Source organism: Brachyistius frenatus, unplaced genomic scaffold (genome assembly GCF_029030835.1).
Source record: "Brachyistius frenatus isolate BFR_SWC_R1_liver_20210118 unplaced genomic scaffold, ASM2903083v1 Contig_50, whole genome shotgun sequence".
NCBI classification, from domain to species: domain Eukaryota; kingdom Metazoa; phylum Chordata; class Actinopteri; family Embiotocidae; genus Brachyistius; species Brachyistius frenatus.
Genome location: NW_027210649.1, coordinates 28802 through 40343, shown reverse-complemented (window position 1 = coordinate 40343; position 11542 = coordinate 28802).

Genomic DNA, 11542 nt, shown 5'->3' with positions numbered 1-11542 from the left:
CGCTTCCTGTTTACCAGTTGCATTTAAAAAAAAAAAATTTAAAAATGGGATACACTCAGCTTTTTAAACACCGCTCTGCGAATCCCGTCCAAGTCAAATTGAAGCTTTTAGTGTTCGGAACGACTTCAATGTTTTTTTTTTTTTTCCAATTACTCGAAATTGTGTTCACATTTCGGTTAATGTTGGGTCAGTACTTTCTTCTCACAGGCAGGACACAGGAAATGATTTCTATTTGTACGTTGTCTTCTTGAGCAGCCACTGATATCCTCCTGAAGGCCCACCTTGTTGCAGAAATAGCGTCACGAGCACACAAACATCTGTGCAAGAGCTCCCGTGTTTTCACCTGGAACACAAAAACTACAACACACACAAAGCTCAGCCTGCTGCCCAGCTTCACCCACCAACACACACACACGCACACACACACACACACACACACAGGGACAGGGGAGGAAGCTGTGGGGGAAACGGGTTAACAGGCGGCAGTTAGAAAAAGGGGTGTGGAAACAGGAGAGAGAGAGAGAAAGAAAGAGCGAGAGAGAGCGAGGCCAAAGGAGCGAGTCCTTATAAAGAGAAACAGAACCCGGGCCGGGCTGTATCCTTCGTGTCTGCCCTGCTCACTCAGACCTCACAGGAAACCTCCAGCTCCCCCCCGCCCGCCCCCTCGGCCCTCACGCTCTCCTCCACTTATCCTCACTTTTGAACTTCACACACAGTCCCGCCGGCCGCGCCGAGTCTGACCAGAGAGGATGGCTACGTCCATGTGGAGAATGAATGGGCTCTGCAGGAGGACGGCTGGAGTCCTGCTGCTCTGTGCACTCTTGCTCAGCAGTGAGTAATCTCCTACTCATTGATTATTTCATACACTTTAATATTCTTTTACTGTTCAAATAGTCATTTATTTCTTCTTTTGTGTGTGTGTGTGTGTGGACTTGTAAATTTTAGCTGCCGCTTTGTTTGTGTCTCTTAACGTTGTACAGTAGCGCACGAGGTTTCGTTTGATGCCCTGGTAGCTTACTCACTGGCTTTGATGTGTTTTACCAACGAGGTTGCGCACGGATGCAAACAGGCGCGATCGGCCGTGAGGTGGCTGCAGGCACAAAGGGTCCGCACACGAGTTGGAAAGTTGCAGTTGCGAATCATTACGCTTTACATCCTGCAGTGCATCTGGGTGGAGCTGATGTGTGTAAAATGATAAAAGCCACACACACACACACACACACAGCACAGTCTCAAATATATAAATGTATTTTTTAACAAAATGTTAGATCAGTTGTTTCATATCTGTTGCATAAAAGTAAGTGTCTTGACTGTCTTCAGTGAGAGATTTCTTACACGTGTGCTACATATGACAAAGTGACCACATAACACATGTGAATTCAACACGGAGGAAAAATAGTTGCCTCAGCTGTGTTCCTCACACGTGAACCGTGTGTCTGTGTGCGGACTCACTGGTCCGTCTGAGGCCCGATGCTAATTGCAGGGTGATGTATGGCTTGGACGGTGCTGCTGCCTCGCCGGTTGTAAAGCAGGACTAGTCCTAGTTTGGCCCAGTGTAACGACTTCTGCAGAGCTGTTAGGGCCCCATCTGTGTGTGTGGGGGGGGGGATGTTCAAAGTGACCTTGGGGAAGACTAGGAGGAGTATCCCAGCCTGGTGGAAATAACTAAGGGTTTTACTTTAAAAGGGAAAAGATCATGAGATGGCAGAACTTGTTCGTAGCTTGTACAATAAAAAGGCTCGCCGCATACCGCCTGCATCAGCGGCCCTAACAGATGGTAATTAGATTTGCGTGCAAACCCCGTCAAATCAAGTCAAGTTACTTTTTCTTATTTATGTAGCCCAATATCACTAATCGCAAATTTGCCTCAAGGCGCCCTATTATTCAAACAGCATAACACTCCTTCTATCCTTCTAATAATCTAATATACATCGAGTTAAAGCTTATAAAAGCTAGTAATCAACTATATGTTTTTGTTTATTGGGGTTGTTGCTTGAAAAACAACAATTCTCGTCTCATTATGTCTATAATTAAGATTAATTTAGGTATTTTAATCTCTTTTTAGCCACTCCTAACTATAATTACAACCATGACCAACTTTCTTTTTGTACCATTTGCATATTGCCCACCAGCCACAGTTTTTATCTTTGATATCTGAAGTTTCAAAGCGACTTCCTGTTTTAAATACGGACAAACAATACAGCAGTGAATTTAATTAGCGGTTGGAATTAAGCTCAAACCTCTCGCCTCCGTTTCAGGTCTCAGCTGACAGCCTCTGATTTCTACTTTAAGAATATCACAGGGGTGTTGTCTCGACTCTGCTGACCCATCCTCGCTCCTTTACCACATCCAACAGCAGCCCCGCGATCACACAGGCCTGATACATTGTTGACACTCGTGTCCCACTGGCATCGTGGTGTGAATTTGCAAAGGCATGGTTCAGAAAAATGGGAAATCTCCGTTCTCGAAACACATGGAGCAGATTGTTGCATCATCCCGCGTCGATCGTTTGCGTGCTCGTGCGCCTATTTAGTTTTTTGTCTTTGATATAGTTTCCTCTACACTCCCACTACCAGCCAAGGCACAAAAAACAATGTGTCGCCTCATTGACTTTTTCCCACACTATAGGTCTATGTGGTTGCAGCGGTATACGGGTCAGAGGTCAAACCCGTGATGATGTCAATATTCGTCCGGAGACACAGACATTTTTAGTGTTTCACGCTCTATTATGGTTTTCTTGATTGACATAAAGAAGACTCTTTGTCAATTCACTCTATCCTGATAAATGCTGAATGCGCCCCATTTGTAATCCCCTTTTTTTATTGTGTAGTTCTCAGTGTGGACTTGTGTGTCATGAGGTTTAATGCCATGCCACATTCGATGTAGTGATACGGATAATGTGAGTCCAACGAAGGCACATTATTGAGGCAGTTCATCCTTGGAAACACAAAAAGAGACGTCAGACTCTTTTTTTTTTTTCCACCACTTTAATATCTGGGAACCATGGAAACCAGAAAACTAATTTTGCATTGGCCCTGGACTCATTGTGTAACAGGCACATTTATGAAGTCACAGTCTGTAATGTTGCTTACGGAGAAGGGAAAAAAAGCTCCGTACTTGGCAAAGTTATTGGGCAGACTATAAACCAAAGAGTCAAAATGGTAAAACCATGAATAGATAAATCGAATAATGTTGATTATCGTGTAACAATGGCATATGTCAAGGTCTGTGGTGTCTTAAATTGTCAGTGAACAGTTGGTCATCCCAGTTAACTTGTTGGGAGAAACTGGCAGGTGTAAAGACCTGAATAACTTTAACTAGGGCCAGACTGCTGTGACCACACAAGTGGGTGCGAGCAGTTCCTACAAAAACGGGTCCAGGGACGGGCAAACCATTAACCTGTGACACGATGTCGGAAGACGTGTCCCAACGGGTCTGATTCGTGGCAACTCCAACTTACAATTTACAAGACTTAAAAGATCTGCTACATTTTGATATATCAGAGGTCTGGTAGGGTGCCTCGGAGCTGGTTTGCCGGCATTCAATGGGGCTTATTCAACATTGACTGCTCATTGGTAATGTATAAGCGTGCTGTAAGTTGCAGCTAAATTTGATGAAAAGAACCATTACAGCTAAACATTTGCAGCTGGAGATCATCCGAGATTCGATTTGTAAGTTAGAAACTCTGGTCTCGTTTCAAGCAAATGAGCAAAAGCTCGAGTAGACGGAAGAGAGACACGATACGAGCCTTTGATTAGTGGATGTCTTTGACTGTGTTTATCAGGGCGAACATCCTCGTCAGGTGTAAGCAGGTCAATCAACCCGACTCTCCGGTAAACAGTCGTGGTTTATACTCCCGCTTCCCATGGCTGTCATTCAGTAGTTATGCAGGCGTGCAAATATGTAGCGCTGAAATGGGCATAGCCTGCAATGTTGGATGATGTCATTCAACGCCTCTTGGAGTGCGTTATGAGCTGTCTCTCTCTCTCTCTCTCTTTCTCTCTCAAGACTTTGGGGGAAAACCCAAGCTTTCATTGTGCTGTGGAGAAGAAGGGGGGAAACATCTTGTCTCGCTTATTTCCGCTCGTCGTCGACACTGATTGTTTTCTCTTGCTAAGACAGGGCCGCAGGCAGAGCAGAATAAGATGTGACAATTGCTGTTCGAAGACACCACATTTATCCTAGATATTCGCTCCGTGTGCATGTGTTGGTGTGTGCACAGGTGCAAAGGCATCGACGCTCAGCAAATCCCATGTGTGTCACTTAAGAGGCCTTCCTGAATGCAAGTAATTCAAAATGGCAAAAACAATTCAGGCTGATTGATTACATTTAAAAAAAATAAAAAAAAATAAAAAAGTGTAAATCACACTCGAGGACGGCACCAACTTCAGACAAAGTAAAAATCAGCATCGATACACCCCTGCACACCAACTTTGCTTCTCAGGCTGCAGCTTCGCCCTGCCAACGTAAACACGGGCAGAATATTGCCACTCTCTTTTCTCATGGCCCCTCGGCGATTGACCAGCATTCTTTCAGTCCCAAGTTGTGATGAAGTTGGAGTCACGTCATCTGCTGGAGGGTGTGGGTCTTTTTTATATAAGCCTTGGCAGATAGTGGTCTTATGTCAGGCTCAGGGTGTGTGTCCACTTGGGCTCGAAGTCATGGCTGCGGAGCCACGTGAGCTTGAAAAGTAATTAAACGTGGAGCCAGGCTTCTGTCGAGCTGCCAGTTCACTTCACTGATTTCTGCATGCGAGAGCCCAGTCGGACTGCAGCTTAAATTATTAAGATATTCAAAGAAACTGGCTGTCGTCAGTGTCCGCTCTCTTACCTCAACTGCTACCGCTCATCAGCTCAATCACCTTAATAAGTGGAGCGTGTTTTGAAACGAAATTGAATTTTTTTTTTTTTCCTTGTCTGAATTATCGTCACATGAAGCCAACTCCAGTCCAAAGAAAACACATTAATGATAAGAAAACAAAACCACTGTTGCCACCAGCTAAACGATCATCCAGGAAAAGGGAGACGACTTGGAGAAACACATCGTCGAGCAACAATATTTACCTTGTGAAACCGTCTTAATGAAAAGCAGAGACTGCGCGAGCATTCAAATCTTCCTTTTCCAATTACTGCTGTTCTGGTGAGCATATTGTTCCTTGTTCCCCTGGCACCCTGCTGCAATTTTACAGCTGTTGGTTTTTACCAGCATAAAGGAGAAGAAAAAGAAGAAAAAAAAAGAAAAAAACCCTTCTGTTTCTTCTTCATTTTCAGCCCTGAAAATTTGGCAGCACAAGCCGAGGCAGAGAAACTTTAAATATCTCTGCTTGGATCAAAATCACTGTTATGTTCAGCTAATGAGCAGCTCTGAGATTAGCGCAACTTCCAAAACAAGAAACGCCAACTCGAGCAGCAGCTCTGCCATTCTCCTCACACTGACTGATCTGAGGTGGCGATGATGTCATGCCAAACACCGGTAGAAAGCAATAGACACTTAAAGCACTTGATCTATGTTGGATAGCCAGGTTTAGCTGTCCTTAAGGAGAGCTATACTGTTTACCCATGGGAATAAAAGCTTTTAATGAGCCTCTGCGAAGGCCTTTCGACTGCCAGAGTAAAGGCTCCCGGTAATTGATGTTCAGTAAATGGCTTGTTGTTGAAGGCATACTTTATAGCTGCTAATTGAAAACACAAGATTTTGCCCTTTTTTCCGTTCTTGGAGGTCCTGAGTTTGGGCGGCACATTCGTTTGTACTCTACGAGGGAATATGTTGCAGCACAAGTTTTTCTTTTCCAAGAGAAACTGCAGAGTTTATGAAATTATTGTTATTATTTCTCAATTATTCTCTCCCACTTTTGTTCCTTGGCCATCTCGGAGCCAGATTGTTTCGGGCTTTATGTTTGAGTATCTTTTTCTTTTTCTTTTTTTTTACAACCTCCACGGACATCTGCTGATGTCCACGGACTCGTGCTGAAACAGGGAGGAGGGCAGCGAGCAGCCTCTTGGAGCAGCTGCTGTTTCCAGTCTCTAATCCACTACCAACACGGATGGAGTGTTTTGGAAACACAGGTTTTGAGTTTCACTGCCCTGCTGAAGCTACTTTAATGAGTAAATTAGATGTTGAATAAAAAAACAATGGTCAGTGGCTGCCATCAATCACAATGTTACCTTTGCATCATTTTCCCTGCCCTGTATCATGCACAAATAATAAGAGAGAAAATTCAGCTCGATTAAAATACAGATTCAGTGAGAAATGTTCCCCATCAACCCACGATAGTCCAGAGGATAGTCCGTGCGTTGCATCAAACAGTTTGTGTGATTGTAATCCCTCTCCAGGAGTGCGTGTGCCCGTTGGTGCGTGTTATCTGCAGCCCCCAGCGTGTCTGCCTCCGCAGGTCCAAGAGGTCGCCGGGCGCCGCGAGCGTCACATCCTGTCATAGGATGTGCATGGAAAACATTCCAAACCTGTTGTTAATTTGTTTAAATTTTTTGTTCTTTTTTTCCCCTCAAAACTATCTGGTGTTTTGTTTGAAAACGCCAGGGGCGAGGGCAGGGCGGAAAAAGTCAACTTTTGCCACCCGTCAGCGCAGAAACAAAAACAGTTCTCGTGTTCAGGGTCCTGAGCGCTGTATCCCTGGGATTCTTTATTTTTTTTATTTTTTTGACACCGTCACAGCAGCGAATAGCAGTAAAGTGGACTGTAGTGGTTTAATGGCCAAATTTGGTGGTTTACTGCAGTGCAGTTGGGCCTTTTTTTTTTTAATTTAAGCTGGACGGTGTTACATTTATGTTGTGCTTTACAACCACACAATTAACTAAAGGATTGACTCCAGAACTACTGCTGCTGTTATAACTACTGTTCAACTGGGAGATCACAGCAACCAGACAAATTCTACCATCACCTGATTCACAGAGAAATAAAGGAACAAATAAATCTGACAGGTAAATTATCACAATTTATTGGTGATTTCAATATTCATTATTTGCAGTCCATGAAACAAGTCTATTAACATTTCTTTGTTGTTCCATCATTTCCTTGAGCGTCGATGGGACTTAAGGAATTCCAGACGATGTTGAAGCTGTGGTAGCATTTCTCTTAATATGGAATGGGGGGAGGAGGAGGGAGTGCGGGGAGACTTTGGGGTCTTCGGTGGACATCTGGATAAGTCATGGACGGAGGGTGTGGCTCATTATGACATCCAAGGTGTTGTCTCTGCAGTCTGGGCGGAGGTCAAATCCAACTCCCAAGATTTAGGGCTGAGGCTTTTCTCTCGCCTTACATGATGTTACTGATTTCACAGAACAGCACATATGCAGGGAGGGAAAGAGCTCCCTGAGGAGACTTACTGCAGCTGCACCATTTCAACCCCCCCCCCACCACCACCAACCCCCACCTTCCTCCACCCTTCCCGCTCCCCTTCAGGCCTCCTCCCCGGTCTCCCCAGGGAGGAAGCAGGCCCTCATCCTCAAATGCCATAAGTAAAAGCCGGCTGTCCTCTGCTCATACTGTCTGACTGCAGCCATTTAATAAGGTGTGACGGTGTTTGTTTTTACTGCAATTTCCTCCTTCTTCCCCACCGGAAAATTCAAAAGGGGGAATGGCAATCAAAATGGCAGCAACACGTCAGGAAGAGACTGGGAAAGGCTGCTCGAGATAAGTGGGACAGAGACATGGTACGGGACCAAATAGCACCATTCAACATGTACTTTCCCTTCGTATCTTAAGCTCACATACGTACGCAGTCTGCTCGGCTGCAACTGTTTGCAAGTGAAGTATGGCAGAGGGTGATAAAGGACTTTGTGTAGTTAATAATCCACTCATGCAGTGTGCTGATGAGTCTGTTTTAGCTGAAGAGGAACTCGCTGGTTTTAAACCAGATCGGGGTCCAGTGGAACAAACTGAAAAAGAGGTGCTCAAAACCCTGTGCTAAAATCCAGTTAATGGCAAAAAGAAAACCGGTTGTTGTTGTTGTTGCTACTGCTGCTGCTGCTGCTGCTGCTGCTCTTACCGTTGGTCCTGTTGGTTAAGATAAACTTGGCTGAGTTCTTTAAAGCTTCTTTTCTACTGCTCGGCTCAACATTACCAAGTCCCAAGTCTGGCATTTTGGCCGTTGCCGTCCAGAGGACACCTGCACGGTCAACCCTAACTGCACCCTCAGGTATACGAGTGAAATCAGGAACACCCTCAAACGTGCCTCTTTTTGAGCCCTAATATCTAATAAATTACGGAATTACTTTCAGAAAAAACATAAAAACACTGATCCGAAGGAATTATTTTGCGAATTACGCCATAATGAGATGCTTTTTGGATGGAAGTCTTATCGTAGCTGGACGGGTTTTTGGTGCCTGCCCCTAGTGGTCCTTAAGAGGTATTGCAGTTTAAGACACTTAAGCATTAGCTTCACTTTTTAGATACACTATGCACTCTACTCGGTTTATTTTTGGTTTTCCATTGGGCAGAGGTTGCGGATGGTACCAGATACCTGCTACTCTTTTTGGTTTCACCTTTGTCGAGCTCAGCCGATGCTAAAAGGTGAAAAAAACAAAACACCGTAGACCACTGATTGGTCCAGAGACGTTGCTCTAGTAGCCATAATTCTTTTTAATTCATTGGACTAATGAAAAAAAGGCACCCCACAAAATCACGTCGTCTCAATTGAGGATTTGCAGACGTTCCTCTGTTTGGCTGCCGATGACGGGATCCAGCGAGTGCATGTGTCACATTGAAGACGCTCTCCTCAATGCGACATATATAAGAGGAGGTACTATCAGCAGGGGGAAACCAAATCCAGAAAAGTACTGGCAGTTGAAAAAGGGCTTTAATCAGCATTTGGCAGTCAGACAGTCGTCGTGTGCGTCGGCGTCTTAAACTAGCCTTAAAATTAAACATACTAGTTTTAACAAACTTCCAAAGTTAAGATATTTACAAATCGGGGAAAATGTGTGACTTGTCTCGCCATGGTTGTATCAGCGTTTTCGACTGTACTCCTTCCAGAGAAAGCTACGTGCTCTACATCCTCTGGCTGTGTGATTGTGGCGCTGTGTTCATGAAACGATGTTGTTGCATTGTTGTTGCAGCTTCAAGGATTTTTCCCCAGTGAGGAGGAGGAGGAGGAGGTGGAGGGTTGAAAGGAGGTATTTTGGAGGGAAACAGAACCAAATCTAATGAAGTAGAATCTGGCTTGCATAACAACTGCAGTATGTAAATCGATGATAAGACGCGGCCTCGTCCCGCCACCTTATCTTCTTGTTTCCCAGCTCGCCCTGGAGTCCTTCTGTAGTCTCACCGCCTTGGATTTCTGTTATTCACCACCTGACACGGAGCTAATTTCAAATGTAGTGAATGATGATGAGCAAAACAAGAGTTCAGTAACGACCTTTCTTACGTGAATCCGTTTCTCCGAATAATCCACTACAGCCAGTTGTGAAATTCTTGACCATCTCTCAGGGGATCGTGACGGCTTTATTTTTGGACCCGATATCTAATATGTTTTCGGTGTGACTGTCTTTAGGAGTTGTTCACATGCCCCTGACGTTTAAAGCGACGAACATGAAGTACAGTTAGGTCAGCCTGGAGACCAGCAACTCAGCAGCTGTATCGCACTCCAGCAGCGTGTCAACAGCAACTGTTGTGGTCCTGTAAATCTTCTTAAACAGAACAAAACACTCGCCGGGAGCTGCTAAATATGTCAGCGGGCACGGCGCTGCGAGGTACTTGACGCGTGTGCCAAATTGCATTTGTCATTTCCCAATGAAGTTACTGCCTTTGTCCTGCCTTTTTAAAATTGTTATCGATTTGTCCAGCCCCGGGCACAGAAACGCAGCCTTTGATATGTCAGTCACGATCCTGAGCCCACGCGGCATCCTTAGTTCTTCACATCTGGCGTGGCTACACACCCCGTCAAAGACTGGAACACCCAGGCTAAGCGGCTTCAAGGAGGACAGCGAGGGCAGGAAGTCAACGTGCTGTATCACAACAATGAACTGAGTAGTGAGGAGCAAGATTTACTTGAACCCAGAAGGTTACATCATCTGCAGCCTTGGCCTCGCGCTCTGTGAACTCCTCTGACCCTCTCCGGAGACAGACCAAGGTCGTGTTTGTTGAGTCGGAGTGTTACGTATGTTTCTGTGTGTTCATGTTGAGACTGGAGGTCCTCTGGCTTCATGTTGATGCTTGGGGAGGGAAGGGAGGGAGAGGATGAAGAGGATGAGGGAGGAGGAGGGGAAGGGGGGGGGGCGCAGGCAGGTTTTTTTTTTTTTTTTCCACAAGGCTATCTGAGGTGACTCCGTCTACAGTGGTGGAGTGTTTACTGCCTATATATGTCTGACATATTACAAAAAGTTTCAACATGTAAACCATATTGCAGTGACTGAAGGAAATATATATTGCGGGGGTTTGAGTAATACATAATCATAAATAAAGAAACTATTAGATGATACTTATTCCAGTCAACGTTTACAAACTGAACTCGGACAGCGAAGTGCTTCAAAAACATTCCAAAGATACGACGACGGTCGATATAAAACCTTTCCGAGATGGTTTCTATTGCTCGTCGATAGAGCGCGGCGCAGTCCTGCACACGGAGCAGGGGAAAGCAATAACTTTGACGAGTAAGTATCCCAAGATGCGTCCCTTAATCAACTTCAGCACCCGTGTCGCCATCATTTTTGAGACAACTGCTGCGTGCGCATTTGCGATTTCATGGACTTTTAAACTTGAACAGAGAGCGCAAATACGATTTTGCCTATTTCCCGGAGTGTGAGAGCAAATGCGACGGAAGATTTCTGCTGGCGTGGAATCGCAAATGTGCCTTCACCGTCGGTCACAAAAACTTGTGTAACGCGGGTGCTTATTGCACTTTATTGGTGCACAACAGAACTTTTTGATCACACCTTGTATTCATCCTTAATAGATATTTATGAGGCATAAACTGGGGTCCCGAAGGCAGCTCTTCGGTTCGGCTAAACATCTTTGTTCCACATTACTGCACCGTTAAACACCGCCGTTCAACCTGCAATTAGTTGAAAGCTCTGACAGCAGAGTTAAACATGAGGATTTATGCCCACTTCCACCAGTTCAAATGAAGCATCCGAGCAGCTTTGGACAGCGTCCAGCCGTTGTGGAGGTGAAACGTGCTGCAGGAGGGAACCGTATGTTACCGTTCGCCTGGTCTACAGAGCTGGATGCATTATGGCGGTCGCCATGCCAGCAGGGAGTGGGGGAGGGGGGGGAATGATGTAACGCTACCTTTTGTTTGGGGTGATAATTTTCCAAAATGAGTTTGGTACTTATTCCAGGGTGTGTTCAGGTCAGCCCGGTTTATAGGGTTGCAAACACACACTGAACATCTTAAATCCCCTTCATTTATACAGTATAAAGGTATCTGGCGATTACCTCAATAACGGTTGTGGTGCCCCAAACACATTTTTGTCTGATTGCATCGTAGTTGGACGTCAGGTTAAAGTGTTTACACACGACGTCGGGATTCTTCCATGTAGAGCAGAGTGTGATGATGATGAGGGATGAACTGGATTACTGTGCCGTG